The 21,461-nt window shown below is 40.8% G+C and overlaps 1 protein-coding gene across 4 annotated transcripts in view; it reads right to left on the minus strand.

The window, feature by feature from the left end:
- The window catches only part of LOC135792241 (monocarboxylate transporter 2-like), a 63,971-nt gene extending 48,443 nt beyond the window's left edge, over positions 1–15,528 (minus strand). For 2 of the 4 annotated variants that reach the window (XM_065302859.1, XM_065302883.1), the window contains exon 1: positions 10,238–10,786. The gene's annotated coding sequence lies outside the window, so the exon portion shown is untranslated. Of the gene's footprint in view, positions 1–9,073; positions 9,094–10,237; positions 10,787–15,460 lie in introns of those variants that run through there. The other 2 variants (XM_065302867.1, XM_065302875.1) reach the window with 2 other exon arrangements.
- Positions 15,529–21,461: the final 5,933 nt, after the last annotated feature.

The raw sequence follows: 21,461 nt of genomic DNA on the forward strand, positions 1-21,461 counted from the left end.
GGTAGCTGGAGAGGATGGTGTTAACGATGGCAATTATTCGTTAATTAATGACATTAAACGATTACCCATCGTTCGTGCAGCGCTTCCGAAATATTCACAGTAGATATATTTTTTTCTCTTAAACAGACAGGTGAATCATCTGGGAAGCCACGCGCAGAAAAGGAAACCATACCGAATTCAAAAGATAACGAAGTTTCGGATCGGACGGGATGAACAGAAGTCGTAACTACTTCTACGGCGCGCGGCGCGTAGAAAGCAAAGGCGCACGGAAATCAAATTGAATCAAGTCGAAACTCGGCGAACTAAAGAATACTCCAATAAATTTACTTTTGCAAGTTTCCGCCGTGCGTTGCTATTCCCTCCATTAATATCTCGACGTGGCCATATCTCCAGAGGTAATTGAAAGTCGAAAAAATGTCGCAAAATCCGCAATTTTAAAGGGTAAAACTTGCAAACTAGAAAATTAATTAAAATCACACCGGAAGGGAGTACGTAAACCGCTTCGGATTAACCAAGCAAAACACGGCTAATCCAAGGTTACACATGTACCACCCCACTATCCTTCCACCCCGTCAACCCGTCGTATCGCGCATAAAACTGGTAAAATTCCACGCACAGCCGCGAAAACTTTTAACGACGCGTTACCGCATGTGAAATATGGCGAGTCGTCCGGTTCGTTTGCGCCGCGCCGTTGTGCATAATTTATCGGCGAATTATTTGTGCGGGGGATGCTGTGCATCTGGAAGTTTGCAGTGGAATGTACCCACATATTCGGAGGCGGTGCGCGCACCGGCGAGGTAGTTAGGCGCAGCACGCCAAGACGCAGGATAATGGCAGGACGAAACTTTTAATTGCGTTTTCTGCGCGAATAGTGACGCCGCAGTTCTTTCATAAATTATAAATAACGACGTATGTGACGATCAAATATGAAACAAAAAAGCAAGCGCAGAAATATGAAAGAATCTACCTGCGGAGCAGAAATCACGTTCGGGCACGTGTTCCTGCACTGATTCGACCGATATAGACAGCGCGAGAGAAAGAACAAAACGCTGCTGAAGCTAGAATATGAAATGCAAAAAGAAATATGTCGGTGGAATGTAAAATTGTAAAATTTCGCGAATCGAACACGTACGAATTCGATTTGTTGTGCGTTCTGCATCTGTGCTTCATTTTGGCGGCGAGCGCAAAAAATACAATCGAAGAATTCCTCAGAGGAAGATATTCCCTTTTATCATTCGATGATATTTTAGCGCAAAAAGTCACAAAATATTGAGATGTTGCTTTTGACGGAATTTTTTTTATTTTCGGAATTGATTGCAAGCAAAATACGAAATGAACGAATTATCCTTGAATAGATTGGAGAGTGAAGGGAAAGGCAGAGCGATTATTACACGGCGGGAAATTTCCGGTCGGTATTTTTTCGCATTTTTCGAATTCTACATCGGACAGGCATTCTTCATCAACATGCTGTTGCATGCAGCGGATTGTTAATTTCATCCTCGTTTGCATTCCGAGTGCAAGTGTTGCACTTGCCGCTTGCAGCATATTGTAACAAGGAGTTTCGCAGCCGGCGACCAGTTGGCGTGTCGGGTGTTGCATTTAGCATTCGATCTCCTTTCAAGGGTGGGAGTGTTGGTTAGGGCGGTGTGCGGCGCACGGTCCCAACCGCAATGCACTTGCGAATTCACCCCGTTGCGCAACAAATAGATAGAAATTGGTGCTGGCCAGCGGACCGTCACTAAATTCCATCCTGATGGAGATAATATAATTTTCAAATTTAGTCACACACTTCAAGCTTTCATAGATCATTTTGTTTTGTAATTTGCAAAATGACAAAGAAAAAATTCGCACAAAATTTTCAATTTTTTTTTTGCCATCGCAACGTTTATTCTGTTTTACTTCGAATCGTGAAGTAAACGTGAAGGTAATTGCATTTTATTTGTATGAATATTAAGCATTTAATTAGCATTTTACTTGCAAAACAAATATTTTACTTTAATGCTGGTAAAAACAAACTACGCTTGACTTGCGGTATAAGTATCGAACGCGATAGTTTACCTTGTGAAGTGGCACGCACAATTTTGCTGCTGAACAGATGTTTGTTTACCGTTAACAAATAACACCATTATTAGCATAATTCTGCAAATAATTCCAGTGATTTAAACTTCATATTGAACACAAATCGGATGTAAAATAATGCGCACCAGGGGTGGCATTGTATGAAAAAGTTATTGGAAAATTAATGCTACCCTATAAAATAATATTCTAACGCTATTAATCCGTAAATCTATAATGACTCACACACTTTGATTACATCTTAATTATATCTAACAGCGAGAAAAAAGTGTAACATCATAACTTGGAGCAAATTTAATAATTGCAAGGCACGCCAGATAAGAATTGGAACAAATTATAATTTCATAACAAATTATAGACCGCACTAAATATCAGGCGCTTCAAATGCCTCGAACACTTCAAACTAATAATAGTTTTGTGCGCGTACTAAATGCCCACGAGCTGCTCCACGAGCCCGCCACACACAGTAAACGTATTTTCAAGCGTATTAAAACGGTACACGAATTAAACGCGTCACATCAAGCTTCCATAAATTTTATGTGCCGTTTTATATTCCAAGAAATCACGACAGAAAAAAAAAACGACGCTCATCGCCAAAAAAATATTAACAGTCGTTTAACATGGAAACTAATTGCGAGAGATTGTAAACGAAGTTTATCTGTGATCGACTTTCGCTTCGGATCGTTTTGCTTGGATGAATTTATGACATCCAGTCAGGCAGATATTAAGTGTTAAAAAGTACCTACCTCCCGAAATGGAGGAAACTGTCGATAAGTGACTCAATCGTGACGATCACTGCCATGTATTTCATTAAACTCCCTTCGGTGCGCGTAATGTCTACGTCCGCTCGGTTCGATTTCGAAGGCGTAACGAGATAAAAGTGTAATCAACGTATTGTAGAAAAAATTAAATTTATTATGATTTTTTCTAATCGCTCGAAATGTGCTTGTAATAGTCGCGCGGCAGTTGAAACCAGTTCCCATACTAACGCAGGATGAAAAAATGAACGTCGGCAGCACGTAAGATAATTACATGTCTTGGCATTATGTTTGCGCAAGTTCATCTTATTTATTGGACACGGAATTGCCCTCGATCAAAACGACCACGAAGTTGGTCTCCGCGCAACACGCCGAAATTAATATTCGTCGCCTGCGCCGACCTATAGATTGCACGGATTTCACGAGTACTTACATTGATTGATGCCGCAAGACGAATATTTCAATTTCAATTCAAAATTTAATTTGTAGCGTGAAATTAGTAAAATCAGACATTTCAAATTGAGTGTTGAATACTTTTTTCATTTACCTAATAACAAAAATGCTAGGTTATGTAATTTCCGCTCGATGTAAGCGCCATCTCCTGGCCAAAATTACCATGAAGACAAAATATCAAAAAATCAATTTGCACGCTACAAAATACAGGCAAAGAGTTGATTTTCCATTCAGGTAGTCGAATAACTAATATTACAGTATCGCGCAGCATGGTGAAAATGCGATTCGGCAAATAGGAAAATTAGCATAGAAATTGAACGACACTTTCCGACGCGCGCGTGCAGTTTGCGCCAATAACTGAAACTAATAATAATGCGATCGGCTAATTACTAACCAAATAGTCGGTCCGCAACGCGCCTACCGTGGTGTCGATCTGATTACTCAAACTGGTTTATTGAAACTGCAAACTGCAACAATTTGCCGGAATTTATGAATACGGAACACAACAAAAAGAAAATACTAAAATTCAGAAAAATTAATTCTTGTCTTAGATTCTATTCTCCGCCTCTTTTTAACACCAAAATGTTCAATTTTGAAGCCGAAAAAAAACGAAAGTAAATTTATATTGTCATGGAATTGTACATTGTTCGAGCAATGTGACATTAACCCAATAATCACCGCCCGGGGACATTATTATTGAGGACGCGTCCGCACCGACGGCTTGACCTCTGTTTACTAATTGAATATTTGCCCAATAATGTAAACATCATGCGTTGGTCAGATAGATAGATATTGGTTTAATTTGCATTAGTATTCGATACTTGCAGCGGCGCATCGTGGCGCGAATGTCGGTTTAGTTTCGGGGACACGAAGTCGGCCCCCGATGCGATTATTCCAATTAGTGAGTTTTCCACATGTCGGACACGTGGAGCACGATATCCAGATGTTGCGGACATGCCCGAAAATGCGAAGCAAATCCATAAATCCCCAGCGCCATCGAATAAAGGCGATCAAAAAATAAATAAACCAGTAATGAACCATCGAAGCAGTATTATTGTAATCTATAAACATTAATCACTCCTATTGTTAATAACCCCGGGGATGCAATATTATTTTCGCGCTGCAAACAATTAAACTATTACCGCCGGTTGTATTTTTGCAAAAATAGGAATAAAAGGTTTGAAAATTGCTTGTTTGGTTCATGTAAAGTTTGAAGTTACTTTTAAGTACAGTCAATGTATTGCTGTTTTATGAAATATTTAGTTTAGAGGGTTTGTACTCATAGTGGCCATTATGTTGCGCTGTTGCCGCCGTGGGTGCACGGGACGCATAAACAATGCTTTCAACAATATTAATTGACAACCCCGGAGTGTTGTATAAATATTAAACATCCCTGCGACACGTGCAACACATGTATGCGCAATATCATTAAGCCCGAGTGGATGACTTAATGCATCTGTAGTTATGCGCCTCGTGTCCCGTCCGCCCCCATACGTCTTCGCGGCATCCTGCCGGCAATAACCGTGCCGCTCCTTTACACTCTCAAGTCCCTTCAATCTATTGCCATAGCCTATATTCAAACTCGACTCGACGGTCTAGGCTACACGGCTTAGAGACAGTTATCAGCCTGAAGCGTCCAAGGCAGCTCCAAATTGGAACTTCGTACTGAAGTTGCACACGCAACGGCCAAATTGCAATATGGCTCGTAGGTATTTGCCAAAACAGCAGCCGGGCGATTTTTCCAACCGACACCTTCCTGGAACACGTCCCAGGAGACTTCCTTGCTCGCGCGCGGAGGGCAGAAAGAACGAGACTAATCGTTGTTGGAGGCAAGTTGGAAGTTGATTTGATGTTGTGCTGGTGTGGTATGAAAATAGATGCGACTCCAGTGTTGCGCTGCCACTGTCAGGCACCGTGAGCCAGTGATGCAAGAAAAATAGCTCTAATTGTGAATAAGTGCTGCGCGCAGAGATGAGGCCTGGGAAGAACCGGGGAGTAATTAAGAGTTCACTGCGAAGCCGCTGTAAACATTCTCCTGCGACCTGCACACCTTCGTGAACATGCATTCGTGACGTTTCACGACGACAGATAGTAGATTAGCAGTGATTTACGTGCATCTTACTTGCTTCAAAAGCGTCGAAATTTTAAAATTCTAGCGTAGATTAAACACACACTATTTGCATTTCCACGACTAATAACTATTAATTAAAATAGTTAGATAATGGCTGAAATAACAATTTGCTGCGTGCATAAAAAATAATTAATATAATTTCATTATATTTTCGTTTGTAAACTAAAATGATTCAAATTACTGCCTTCATTATTTAAAGCACATTTCGCACCAACGAGTGAGGTTAATGATTTTTTGAGGTTATGATGATTTTATGAGATGTAATGCGCGGATTTTCTTCGCATAATTCCAAAAGTGTGAATAACGTGGTTTCCACACCAAAAAACATATATTTACTCACTGTTTATACCCCAACACAAACTGAATAGGATACCTACGTAATTTGTCCCACTTTTATTGTTCTCATCACCGGATCACATAAGTGTGCGCGAGTGTTTCCAGCGAGCAACTCTACACCATCTCCTCGCAGCCATCCACCGCGCAGGAAGACGATTTTCCATATTTTCTCATATCGCGTATGTAACTTTATGCCTCGACGCGAGACTCGAGCCACTTTAAAACGTACGCCGAATTAAACCCAACGATCCTTCCTGCGCTTTACGTTCACATCGCATGTCAACATGTCAACATATAATTAATTATAACTAAGACTTATCGAGTAAATGCTACATACCGTCTTGGAAGTCAACGGCAGCATGCCACTAAAAGCATCGCACTACTCTCTCAAACTCCGGGGAAAAGCTTGATGTAATCAAATTGTAACGATTTGCATGCTTGGATTCGTTTTATTTTGTAAATTGCGCCCAGCGTGCAACTATAACAGTTTGATTTAGCATACAAATTAAGTTGTTGCTTTTTTTTTAATTTGATTTTCCAATTCCAGCTGCGAGTCTCTCTCGCGTTCAATTAGCAGCGAATGCCACTACAGCATTTGTTGATGTCGCAACGCGCATGTAACATCACATATCACATGTGGGATGAAACAGTGCGCGTGCTAGTCGAGTTTCTAGTGTGCACAATCGGCAAACTTTTTTTGATTTCAAACTTGGAAATGGAGCGGATGCGAGCGATTTTTGATGAGGCACGCTCCTCACTCGCAACGATGAGGATGTATTAATCATCAGCGTATTCATTACACACGGCGAAGCAAAAAACATTTAATTGCTATGTAAGTACTGGACACTGCATGCAGAGGCTTTGCCATCCAGGCATCAAGGCTTTTTGTGCGCACGCTGCTAAAATCATTTTCAAACGAACAAACACTCTTAGAAACATCAAAAGCGCCTAGTGGTATAATTATGTTATCGTTCGTGTATGGTAATTTCAATTTGCTTCATTGTGAATTAGTTTACAAAAGTGTTTTTGGAGCACACATTTTATGACATAGTGGTGCTTGCATGAAACAAGTTGATTGTCGAGCATGGCCGAGGTGGAAATTAATTTCGCAAAGTTAAAATGTAATTAAACGCCGCATGGTTGCCAACGATTGCCTTTCAAATTAATATCTATTAACATTTACTGCTGAAGTCGAATTGTAACTGAGTCGAAATCATTTGATATCAGGCGCAGGCGGCGTACGAATTTGACGGCTATCGAACGCATTCAGTTACTTCCGTGTAATTTCCACAAACGGTCAAAACTCAAATTATTGCAGGAACAGGTGGAATGGATGAAACAAAACCGAGTCGGTATGAATTATATTTTGATTGTTTCGTAAAAACAATGTTTAGATTTGAATTGAGTGCTGTGCAAGCAACAGTTTTGAAGATATTTATATACTCTCGAGTAATTATTTGTTTATTTAAACATCGCGCGAATTAATCTCCTCGGTATTTATTTGTTTAACAAATCATCTCAGTGCATTACACATTTTTACTACTTTTTTTGTTTTTTCTGCTGTTAAATTTTAATAAAATTAATATCAAGTATTTCCAGATGAAATTTCAAGTATACGCAGAAATAATTCAAATTTAGAGCCGATGATTACGCAATCAACGCATTAATATTCCGCATGTAATTGCATTTAAATAGTGTCGCACATATCCACCGCATGTATTATTCACGGCAAGAGAAACCGATGTTTTACGCTAATTAGCAACGTGTTGTACCCATGTTACAATTAAAACAAATAAAAGTGGGCGCGAGCATGCGCTGGATTTAGACCGAGATGGTTTTAGCATTTGGCGTGGCGAATTTCAACTTTGTGCCACTGAGACAGACGCGTGCAAAGATTAATTATCGTACGATAAAGTGGCTGCCTTTCGCGCGCGTACGCAAATTCAAATATTCGGTGTGAGAAGCGGCGCGCGGCACGCACGACGCGGCGTCCGTCTTCTTCAGCGAATGGATCCTCCGGCTCGGATGCGAAATGTGCGAATGCTGAATGCGAAGCGGCGCTGAATGATTTATGCGTTTCGTATTTATTATCCGCGAGTGGCGCGCGTTTACCATTTACCGCTCCGGCGCCATTATGAATCTGCTACGCACATTTTTCCGGCTTCCGGAGAGAGACTGTGCGCCCGAATTGTATTCAGGCTTTCATTCACAGCAGCCGGCCCATCATCCTGCAGGCCATGAGATTGCAGCCGGAAACGCACGCAAATTGTGCGCAAAGTTTTTCGCATTGCGCGACCGCCTGAATGCTTGGATAAATATTGTTCGATTCGCGTGCGTTTATTACATTTATTCACGAAGTGAAAATAAACCAGATGTGCATATTCTACAGTAATAACTAATAACATTGCGCGCTCGCCAGATAATTTTGTTTGCGTTCGCATGAAACAACATTTTCGCATTGCACTAACATAAATTAAAAATTACACAGTACACACACAAACAAACACAAAATATCTCGAAAAATTTTAACGTTTACGTCGAAATACTTTCGGTTTCCACTGTTATAATGATAGATGTGTTTTGAGCGTGCTTGTAGGTATCTACAATTATAATAATATTCAACAATTATCCGCGAGCCTCATTATGAATTTATGTGCCTCGTTAATATTTATTTTAGTAGAAATCTAGCGCTTACCAGGAATTCGATTCGGTTGTAATTATGGCCGGTGCGCAGTCAAATAAATCAATTAGATTTAAGTTATGTGCATTAGCTGCGAAGTGAGCAGGCATTAGACGCACGAAGAAATCCCTCCGACAGACAGACACACAGCATCCGACGCGGCGTCGGTTCGGTGCGATCGTTACGCACGGCAATAACGACAAATGTAATTATTTCGAAATAAAATAAAATTTCGCAAGGCCCGACAGCCGAGCGCTAACAAGACCTAACAAGACATCCAGGTACGGCGCTATAGAAAACGCCCTTTGACAATTGCATTATTAATTTGAAAGAATATTCGAGCAACACGCGTCTCAACTCTTGACTTGAGCCGGTATTGACGACGGCGAAGAATCGAAGAATGAAAGCGGCGAAGCATCGACGAATTCAACAACTACTTCAGCGTGCGCGCCGTCGAAGAGATCTCCTCTTGATGTTTGTAAGCGCAACTCGGAGAAACTATCAAATGTGCGTCCGTTTGAATTTTATGACTTTATTTTTATTGAGCAGCGCACAAAATGTAACCGCTGGTGAGCGAAGGCGAGGATGACGTCAGCGTTTTGCAAAGTATAAACACTCTAATTGTCTCTGATAACTTACCGGTTGTCTGATTGGGTGGCAAGTTGAGTTTGGACGAAAACCGACTCATGCATGATCAGCTCAGATATCAGTTGGATGATTGACTCAAATAAAAACACAAGCAGAAAAAAACTATACACGAAATCATGCATGACGACGATGTGTTCGTTCGCTTCCAAAAACACTACATTGCATTCATTAATTCGATTCCATATGAATGCAGCCTTACCGAATTAATTTTATGCGCATTTTCGCCGAAAGAGGAAAATACGCGTGCATTATCCAAAAATATTTGAACTGTGCACATTAATAAACACGAACCGCAACAGATTTTCGTTTTAATTAATTTTTTACTCGTTGGTCATTCATTACGTACAAATACGAAGTTGAAATTTTATTTGAAAACTTTCCCGACATGAGTCCCACATGATGGTATATCATGGTGAATATTACATGTTGTCATTATGAAGCGCTGATCCGTTGCGGCAATGCGGACGGATTTGCGCACGATTAAATTATCCAAGATGGATCTCGCTTTTCAATTAGCTGCCGACCATGATATCCATGGGGTTGACTAACGAAGAACCGACGCTATTAATAAAACACTATCGATTTCGCCTCGGGGGCGTGCAAAGCGGTGGTGTAGCTTCAATATTTTTGTGCCTTCGCGTGTTTTTTTTTTATGATGAAATTGTTGCATCCGTCGGCGAAATATGAAAGGGTTGAGCGCGCGGGCGAAAATTGCGGCATGAAAAAAATGATCCGGGCGATTTTGGTAAATCGAGGACGCGAGCGGCGAGCGTGCAAGGACGAAATGAACTTCCAGCCGCAGACAAAACGAGAGAAGACGAAAGAAAAAAACGTGGAATCCCGTGCTTTGACGGGCTTCGAGAGAAATGCCGCTCGCAAATATTCGCCGGATGAAGAGTCCTGAGTCCCGGTAACCCGCGGATTCGGAAACGCAGCATTTTCATCCATCACAAGCATCGCATCTTGCTGGTGGCTCTTGTTCATGCATTGAAAAATTCGAAAAACATTTTTGAACGCGGATCACCGACTTGAATAATGTTTAGGTTTAGACGTGAACACAATGGTGTCATCATTCAGGCGACGCAAACTTTTTTCAATTTTTACCAAAACTTTCCTCTTCGAGATTAATTTCGAAAAATATCATAATCGACTCACCGTACTTCGTTGGTGACAGTTTGTCAATCTTCTCTACGCACAAATAGTTTAATTGTTCTAAGAGTTTAACGTTCGAATAGAATCGCAATTTCAACCGTAACAGTTTTGAGCTGAGTTCAGTTTGAATTTCAATTCCTGCAGCGATGGTTTAATGAAATTAATTAAGCGTTCACAATTAATTTCCACTTTGTACAATGTACGAGACTAGTTCCAAAATCCGTCTCCTTACGTGCGTGTGGGTTGGTTCAGTTCGCGCCGGGTACTTGCAAAAGTGCAAGTTTAAAGGTTAGTTTTATTAGTTAAGAACACGAGCAGTTGTTGGTGAGTGAATGATGCCGCGAAAACTGCACTGTAGGATGGCGCGAGTTGGACGCGGCGTCGATGTCCCGATGTGTTGGTCGATCAGGTGGCAGTGATTACATCGCCGCGCGCCTGTAACTCTTCCCGAAGGCGCTCGCTGGCGATGCACACGAATGGGATATTCTCTCGCGACGCGCGTCTCGGCGAGCGACAGTCGGACGTGTGCGGCTACAGGACCGCGCGCGCTGCCTGCCGAGACTGGCGTCGCCGTCGACCTGCCGCCGTGCCGCCGAAAATTCTGCGCGCCGCAGAGCCGCGCTTCCTGCGGCGGGGAGCACGCGGCATCCAGACGCGCTCCTGCCGCGCGCTTCTCGCGAAGAATGAATCTTTCATTCGCGAGCGGGCCGCATCAATTGTTAATTGTTTGCCGCACTTAAGCGCGCCGTACCATCTCCATCTGCATTGCGATTAAAACCTCATCTAAACATTTCATATTCAGGAGGGTATTGATATTTTATGAGAAAAAAGGTATTGGTTATTCTATTCGCTAAAACTTTTGTCCACCATCAACCAAAAAAGGGGAGCTGTTAGTCATGTTTTAAAGAAATAACACCTCTGAGTATCAGTTGATATTTAAATTTTTTTCAAAAATTAACGAAAATTGCGTATAAACAAAAAAATATCAATAAATTATCATATTTTTTATACAAATGCAGAAAAAACCTGGGCATCGTATTTCTGTTATGATTTTTTTAACACTATGGAGGCAATATGTCACATCATTATAATATCACATAAAAAATACGACTTTAATGCCTCAATGAATAATTGAGTTATTTTACAATATAATATTATGCTGCATTATGTTCATTTTATAGCACGCATGGAATTTTTCAGAAGAAAGTAGACAAAATACGTATGTAAATAACATTAAAATATTTATTTTATTAATGATAAAATGTTGTTTTGAATTAAAAGAAAAAATAAAATTGTCTTGAATTTGACATTTTGATCAAACTTTTATATTAACAAGACAATCTCACTTCACTTATTTGACTGAAGGGTTTGTTTTGATTCTTAAATCAAGTTTCACTGTCAATAATTTTATCTACGCTGCGATAAGATTTGCAGTAAAGATTTGTATATATTTGCGTGCTATTGACATCGCTTAAATATTGTTGTTTTAATTGCAGACTATAACTTTCTTAACCAGCCACCCCATTTACTTATGTATAATAAGGTAATAGAGTCTTAATTATAAGTTTGATAACGTGTTAAATTCTGCTTCACTGACGTACGGGCATGATTCTCATTAAAAAGTTTCTCGTCGTTATTTGCCGCTCGTGATAATCAAGCAAATAATATTGTAAAATACAAGTTATTTATATTATATTGCGCAAATAGTCGTATTATTATAATACGTAGATATTGTAGATGTTGTTTATTAGATAACAAGCAATTTCTATCATTTGACATTGACATTGAAATGTTCATAAAAATGTATGTATTTCACTTTGTCAACAATAACAGCAAATTGCAAATGTTATAATTTTGTGCTGCTGACATCTACTAAGCAAACAGCGCAACGTTGATATTGAATAAACTTAAGATATTTTTTCATTTCGCTTTCGCCCACTCTGTTTCATACTCAAATAGAAGTAATAACTGCATTACAAACTGCAAGAAATATTTCGAAATTAATAAATAAATATAAAATGATTAAGTTATGCATGTTTAGTAAGCAAAAAACTTTTAAACCCAAATACTTTTAACTATTTTTGTGTTACGATAATGCTAAGAAGCAAAAAATTAAAATAAAATAATAAAAAAATCGTTGCAACAGCAGCGAATATCCAGCCATCATGAAAATTTCATAAATGTTTCAACTATTAAAAAAACATTTCATTTTAACAATTCATTTGGGCAAAATCACACAACCGAATTAAATTCAGCTAATTATTAATTTAAGACGCTATTTAATGACGAAAATTTATGGACGACTAATTCAATATAAAATATACAATTACCTCATAAATACTACCAGCAAACAAACATATTTGAACCAGTCTAATAATTTACGCGGCTTGTTCTTGCCGGTTTCCAGCATAAAATGCAAATGCATGCGAGTGACACACGTAATTTTTCCACCAGCATAAAATCCCGCCGTCCGAAAATTGTCACACTAATAGCGTATAGCACCCGGAAATAATAAAGCAGTTTCCGGTTACATTCGCAGGCTGCGTTTGTCGTGCGCGCGGCGTGCGATGGAAGTGCATATTTCATAATTGTCCACCCCCGCAACGCGGCCACCGCAAAATAAACGCACTCGTAAAACGAGGAAAACACGCAACTTGCGGCCGCATTGACGGCTCATGAATTCATAATATTCGGCTTCAATAATTTCACCTCGCGCGCGCGCGCACGTTAATATTTTACGCATCACATTCGTTTTCCCCTTTCCTGCTCGGGCGCGCGCACCCACCCTAAGTGGCCGGTTACGAATTTTGTTTATAATTAGTTCGACATCAAAGCATCTCGTTGCGTAATTGATGTCGACGCTTTCAAAAACGCGAAGTAAAATTGCACTCGGCAGCATTATTTGAATAAAACGCTCATAAAAGTGTGAAACGCTGCGGCATGTGTGTTGAAACGTAATGATATCGTTGATGATAAGTTTTCGTGTGCGTGGTGCGTCGAAGTATGGTTTGATGCAGTCATTTGTAGCAATGACGCGGGTACACACACATGTTCGTTACGCCTTCTTTTCACAATACGGACTAATTAGAATAATCGAAAACGCTCCGACGCACTCGCGCCAGAGTGCTTATTAAGCTTAATAAGGTGTCCCGTTCGACGATCGATTTAAATATTAATTCGCAATTAAAAATCCGAAATCGGCACCTCCAGTTGCGATCGAATCAATTCGTCGGGAGCGAAAAAAACACATATCAAACCTTTAAGCCCGCCATCGGACGCACATAAAAATTAGTTTGTACTTTGTTTCGCGTCGAATCAAAACGCTAAATATTTGTTTTGGCAGCATTTTTCCCGTTTCATTTGTTCCCGACCGACCCGTCGGTCCGACTGCGCCGTCCATTAACGTCTCCTTCCGCGGTGCGTGTGTGTATTTTATTATCACACGTTTAAGTCTAATCTTAATATCGCTCGTAAATTGGCTCCGCAATTCGCCTATTAAGTTCGAGTTTCGGCGCGGCATTAAGTAGATCGTTAATATGCGCGTGGCGGCCGGAGAATATGGGTAATAAAAACGCGTTGAAAAAGGCGAAAGAAGTTTCTCAATAAATCGCGCGACGAAATTGGAAATCACTGACGAATTACGAGTTGATAATAGACGTGATACGCGAGACGCCGGTTTGATAACGACGCCGCCGCCGGCGGAAAAACAGCGGTAGTCGGCGATCATCATGCGCGGCGACGGAGCTGAAAATAAGCAAACGAGAAGCAGAAGAGCCGAGAATGGTATTTTTGGACGGAACGCCGAAATAAATAGAATAATCATAATAAAATCGAAGGTTTACGACGATGAATTAAGATAATCTTTTCGGGTTTACTTTGCAATGTCGCCGGATTTACATGACTTCGAGAGGATGCAACGAAATATCGGAATTTTGTCCGGCAGACCAACTAACTTATCAGTACAACTAACTGACGCGGAAGCATTAAACTCCGTACGTAATTGTTTCTTAATGTTAACTGCGTCTCCTTTTTTGTCCACAATTTGCATACAAATGTCATGCGCGACTTAAAATGCTACCATTTATCTCTGAGTTTCAAATAAAAAACATTGAAAATTGTTAAGTTTAAAAATAAAATTAATCGTTTTGACTACCCGTAAGCTTTCCTGTGGCCTTCAGCTGGTTGAACTTTATATTGCCTGTTGCATTATCGTTGGGGCAATTTCTTCAACTCTACTCTTACTTTTTAATAATATCTGTTTGGGAATCGTCTGATTGGGTTGCATCTTTTGTAGAAAATATCCTCTGAAGATAATAAAACATCAAAAGTGTCCAAACCAAGTGCGGCACTCAAAGTATCTACTTTTTTATATTCCTCAATCTATAATCGATCCTCAATACACACGATAGTGAATAATATAGAAGCATGTATCACAGTCACGAATGAATAATGACGAATGACAATATTTCCCCGATCGAATTCAAGAGACGTTCGAATCGTCGCTGTGGATGAATGCGCGAAATGTGCGCCATAAAACAGAAAAACGTGTGCATTTCGATATCGTCGGTTAACCGCGTAATATACGCCATTGCTTGTATTCCGTGGTGCAAAAAGTGAGTAGTTTTCGGTCGACTGGCGCCCGTATTGTGAATTTATACTGATGCGACTCGAAGGGCGCGCCCGAGACAGCCACTAAGCCCTCGCGACTGACGCGACAACCGCACCGACATGCGACACGTCGGACGCGTATGATTTATGCAATTTCAGATTATCCACATTCATTCGCATCTCGGCCGGGCACGCCAGGACGACACAAAGCGACCTCGCAGGATGTTGTGCGCGCAGATATTGTGATATTGTTAATCGAAAATGTTTTACGGCCCATTTGGTGCGCATTGCGCGCGTGCGAATTTCGCTCGGGCGACGCTCTCGGGTTCAAGTGAAATGAAATCGTGCTTAATAAACAAGATTCGGGGCCATATCGTAGTTTCGGCCGCTTGTTGCACATGTAAATAAAAATATATTTGCCTAATTTGGCATTGTCAATACTAGAGGTGAAGCGGACATCCGGGTACCGGCGTGTGCAGTCCCAATTTGCCATTGGGACATCGGATAGTGTATTACTTTTAAATTTATTGCAAATTTAAATCAAATCCATTGTGGAAGGAAAAGTTGAAGTTTTTAATACTTGAAATAAATGCAAATATATAAATATTTAGTTCTTACCTTCAAATTTCATAACCATTTACAACCAGGGATTTCTTCAAGGACGGGATAAAAATGTTTTGCTTGCATTTTCGGCAGGTAATCAACACGTTCATGTCCGTATGCAGCCATGTAGAAACAAACACTTCCTGCACCTCTGCGGTGAATGTTACAACCGAGTCCACACAAATTTTAAATCTTCTGCTGGTCAATGGAATTTCCTGTAAGCTGGTTTTACATCTATCGGACTTTTATTACACCGGACCCTTGTTCTGGAGGCTCAGGGGCCTAGCATCCAATTGGAAGTTGGTTTCTTGGCGTTCGAAACAAACCGCGTGCGGAACTGCGCGATGCACGAGGTGAACTGTTTGTTTTTATTCGATAACGGTTCGATTTACTTATCGTAGACAAAAAAAAACAACAACAACAACTCGATATTGTTTTGCATTCGTGTATGTTTATCTTGGTTCGTTGCAATAGGCGATGACAACAATAATAAAATATATTCGCGAACAACTGATGCGTTGTGTCATCTGTGATTGCTGCCAGAAAATATTCATTTTGATTGTATTTATGTGATCGTTTAAAAAAACAAGTTACGCTTGGGTCTCAAGAGCAATGAAATTGTGCTTAATAAACAGGATTCCGGCCATATGATGATTTTGCTTAGGTTTTTTTTGCAGGTAACCTTCGGCAATTTAAAGCCACTAAAAGCCGAAGGGAGTTCGCCCATTAAAATCGTCGATTTGTCCGACTATGCGCGATTATTGTGATCCCCAAATAAAATGCGAATTAAATTGAACGGAACCCAAGTAAAAGCAATTTAATTATCTTGCGCGCTCGCCGGTGGCCGGGAGCGTTTGTTCGCGGAGGTATTTTGAGTGTAAAGCGTATAAAACACAGGACGATGTGTGTGCTCCTACAAGGGCGAACTAGAACCGCGATAAAAGCGATACAAGCGCTTTTATCCGATTAAATTTAAATGCGTTTCCGATGCTCGCGCGGCTCTAGTTGACTGAAACTTACTTTCGGATTTTACATTCGCTTCCTTTTTATTTCCATCATTGCGTCGTTCGAAGTCGGACGCGGCGTAGTAAAATCGGTTATTAACGCGAAATTAAATTGAACTCACCTTCGGAACGCCATGGGAGTCTCGTGATTATGAAATCGTGTTTTAATAACGTCCATTGGGACAAAGCATTCATTTCGACGCTGATTCAAACCGATTTAACTTGAGCTAATCATTTTAAACCTTCGTTTTACGAGTCCAACCGGCGGAATTTAAATATTATAATATGAAACGATGAGAAGGCTTTTAACAAAAAAGCTATATCAAAAAAAATGGGTGCCTTACTCACATAAGGACGTGGATAATGCGCGGATTATACTTCTGGCTAAATATTTGCTTCCCAGGGCCAAAAAAAAAAAAATTAAAATTTTGCAGTCCTTCATAAAATATCATTTTAACCATGTTGAAGTTGCGATGGAAGTATGAAACACACAAATATTTTCGTAACTATTGCATTAACGAATATTTCAAACTTAAAACGCAGAATTTTTGATCGCGATGATTAAAAATGGAATTTTGCATAATTTAACCGGCGCTTTTACGACTACACTCCTCGTATTTCCATCGTCAGTGTGATTTTTCGCCGGCAACGCTTTGTATGCCGAACATGACTGTCCTGTTCACATCAGCCGAAACGACTCCGCGCGCAGATGCTAATATATATTCGCATGTATTTACGAACGAAATAAGCGCGGTGCCAATCGTCGCGCGGTTTTCATCGACAGCGTCAGCGGGAGCGGCTGAAATGACCATCGCGACCGTGGAAACGATTGTAACGCGCTCGTAAATGCTTCAACGCTCCACATGCGGTGAGCCCAACACATTTACTCCCAGCAAACGCGGAATGCGATATTAATAATTGCACGACGAATTCCCTCGGCTTGAAAAAATCATTGCAGTCTGCGCGCAACACTTAAAAAATAATTCATTAGATTTTAATTAATCACAACTGCTGCCACTGCCGCCGCCGCCTCCACCCTCGTACACCATCGAGAGCACTCACATTGATTAGTCATTAATTTAAAAAATTAATATATTAACGCAGAATTCGTTTTTCGAGATTCGGCGCGCATAATTAATCTTTAAACACCTGCCGTGCGTTTTCGAGGGGCAGGCGAACGCCGTCCCTATTTCAGCCGCCTCCATTGGCGCTTGTCCTTATTCATCGGCCGGCGGCGCACCGGCAGCGGCAGGACTCTCAACGGGCGCGCGTGCGGTCGTAATTTACGGTGGGTATTACGGCCTCACATAAATGTCTATACGTCATCTCTAAGTGTGTATTAAATATAATTTGCGTATACAAATACAGCGCGCCCGTCTCGAGAGTACCTCTCTCAGTTAACGATTGACGAGCGGAAACCTTCCCGGATGAGGAACCTTCATTTTTACCACGATGCATTTCCATGCGCATTACTTCTTTGCTCCTTTCATCATCATTTCGTATTACCGCGGGTGAAACAACATGTGCTGTATTAGAATCCAGCCGGCTGTCGTGCTGTCGATTAAGAAGTATATTTACCGTAATTGAGTAATTGACTAGCGTTGTTTCGTGTTGCGTTGAACTGTTGAAGAGTTGAAGAATACGCACTCGACGGAAAAAATTGAGACGTCGAACAGCGTGTCGGCGCTAGTAATGATACGAAGAATAAGCAATCGATTAATCATCGCACGTAGCGGCCGGGTCGCGCGGTTACTGTGGAACATTGACAATAAGACGATAAATTGTCGACGAGCGGAATCGTGAGTGAAATTATCATCAATTTTATGCCGGAACGTATTGAGCGATGCGTGCATTCAGTCGCGAACATTTGTCTTCACATTCCGTGCTTTGTTCTACAACTATAATTCATGACACTAATATTCGCGTCATAACAATTTCATTCACTAACTATTATTTATCGGAAATCGAATGCGACAGATAATAAAGTATACATCAAAGCATTAGGAAAGTGTAATTTTACGCATGACACACAATTACATACTAAGAATTAATTAATCCTATCTATATAGTACAAAAAAATCAATGTGAACAAAATTGCATGACCAATTTTGACATAAATTATTTTTTCTACTTCCATCTATAAAGAGCCAGTTTTCTACGATTTATATGCTCAAAAAGTGCCACTTTATATAGAGACAACCAAGCCGTGCGTAAAGTACTTAAGTCACGGGTTTTAGTCACGGGGGTGGAGCTTGTGCCTGCGCATTTGCCTACGGTGCAGCACAAGACCAATAAAATGTCATACGCCCCAAGTCAAAACATGCTGCTGGTGTTAAAAATATCAAAAATATTTAAGAGTAGAAAGCTATTAAAAATATAGGTTATATTGGTTATGAGCTAATACCTAAGGTGACATCTATGGACAACTAGTTCCTATATACTTCTAAGATTCCCTGATTGCACCAACTTCAATCCCTACAAAGTAATCTAACAAAAATAAAGCAATGCTGTTACAAACCAAGCAAAAAATCCTGCTGTCAGGAAGAGAAACATAGTTTACTTCAGGGATTTTTGCTTGTCCTCTTCGAACTAGAGTTTTGATTTGTGTAGCACACGAACGACGAAACAATTTCGAAAAAGTACGGAATGCGACGCGTCGGCCGCTGTTTAGAGGCTAGTTCAGTGAATGCGCATACAAGTCCACCGGGAAAACTTGCCGGCCACATCTCGTATTCCCCGATGCCGGGGTGAGATAGATATACGCGCGTCCCATCGTGTAAACACGAAGAGCGCGCTCGGTCGACAACGTATTTATCCCTCGCATGAGGACTAACCACCTGAAAGCCAACGGACAGTACATGTGTAGTACAAGAGCCGAACGACCTACAGGGTTCAAGCAGCCTTTAGCCCTTCAGCCTTTCGAACTTCAGGTGAAATACAAATTTGCAAATTTGCCTCGAGTCTATCAGTCTATCAGCGTGGGCGGAGAGGTGGTCAACAATTTCCATACTGGGAAATATCTACAAGTTGATTGCAGTTTCAGGGAATTACACGAGCTCCAAATCAAAGGAGATGGTTACCACTATCAGAAAATGTTTACAAAAAATGGATATAACTTTTTGTCCGTATTCTGTAAATCAGAGAAGCAAAGATTTTTAATTGTGCAGATATTGTTCGTTTGATGATTGTTTCACCCACTATTAATTGAACCACTAACAAACTTCCAGTGCCTTCAGGCCTTGAAAAAGTTTGAAGGTCCACTATGTAACTACAAATTATTTTCGACAGAACGAGATAATTTCGTTTTAGATACGTGAATACGTTGATTTTCTCGAAGTTTCTTAGTTTTGCATAGTTTACAGGCACGTTTACACCCTGTGCGCATCATATATTATATGAAAATCATTAACTTATCGGCGGTCTGACATCTACGTCTACGCCAGCCATTCAGCCGAGGCACGCGAGCACATTCCACACCCGGGAATATTAAATGCGAGCGTGAATTTTAACATTTCAATGAAGACGAGCGATGCAGAAGACGAATGCGCTCCGCGCGGCGATAAGAAGCGCGATAAGAAGGGCTTTGAATATTTGAACTCAACGGAGTGCTTGCGCTCTCGACGTGTCGTCCTCGAGTTGATTAAGTGGCACAATCTTCGACTGATGTCGTTACAATTTCCACGCCGCGTCAATTTTCTAGCTTCTGAATGCTATCTATCATACGTGAAGTTGTGCTCGTGTTTCGAACTTTCAGTTCCCGGCTAATTCCCCGGCGTGCTATGCTAATAAACGTTCGTTATTTTGCATATTTTCTGTTTTAGTTACCGACGCGTTAACGTACAACTTTAGTTGGAAAAACTTGTTTGGCTTAGTGGCTTACTGAAACTACGGAAACTATAATATTAATACAATTTTCCGCCAGCCGTGGAGATTATCTAACTCTCGTTCGAAATTTATGCGGACAAATGAAGATGCAATATTTATGAAAACTCGTCGAATTGAAACATTCCCGATTATAAACGACAGACGTGTAGATATATAGAGGAGATGTAGTTACCACCAGATACACCACAAAGCCTCATTTAACGCGCAGATCTGCTCCCGAAACACATAAAACACGCAGATGAAATATCGGGATGTAACGCACAAAGCTCCCCAACGCGATGCGGCAACCCATTCCTCCGAATCATGTTTATTAATCCGTTATCGTGTCGTGGGTCGTGCGTTTGTAGATTCGTGAGGGTTCATTGAAACGAGCTATCTATTTGTCGTACGTCTGTCGCTGGAGAGCCGAGGGTGTTTCCGGAACACACTATCATTTCATTATCACATTGAATTTGGACGCGCGCCGAAATATATGGAATCACCTGAATATCACAAACAGAAAAAAAAAACAGGACACATCTATGAATCACAATCAGGATGATAAATGTGCGTTGCTATATGCGCGAGGAATGTAGCGGGCAACATCCAGTCGATTATCGAGCCGAAGACGGGCGCGATGCACGCCATGATAACGAATTATGATAACAATCGACAAATGAAGATGGAGACGCGGCATGTTTATCTGTTGGTTGTTTGCGCACGCGGTTAAGTCAATATTATTAATAGTCGTCGAATGTGGGCGGGCCCTCGAAAGATTTTATATAATCCTAATCCAATTACAAATCCATCACGATTTCGAAATTGTTCGCGCAGATGTTTACAGAATCGGATTGAGATGCATATCAATACGGAATTATGAAACTATTCTAGATTTCTATCATTTTACCCAAATTTCTCCGGAACGTAAATTTCCGAAATCCGTCCCTGAAGGTTTTCCTCAGCGAGTCAAGCGATCGCACACAAAAAATGAGCCCAACAACGAAATTGGAAAAGAATGCGTAAACAGGAAGCCGGAGCGCGCGCGGGCGCGGATAATGAATGGACACTCGAGCAGATCGCACATTTTGTTTTCGGTGCGTCGCATCCACTTCTATGTATAAAAAGCGCGTGAATTAATCGGCGCGTTC

This window comes from Atheta coriaria, unplaced genomic scaffold (genome assembly GCF_025399875.1).
Source record: "Atheta coriaria isolate IRGN ID8LTWV9N9 unplaced genomic scaffold, Caltech_Dcor_3.1 hic_scaffold_1_pilon, whole genome shotgun sequence".
NCBI classification, from domain to species: domain Eukaryota; kingdom Metazoa; phylum Arthropoda; class Insecta; order Coleoptera; family Staphylinidae; genus Dalotia; species Dalotia coriaria.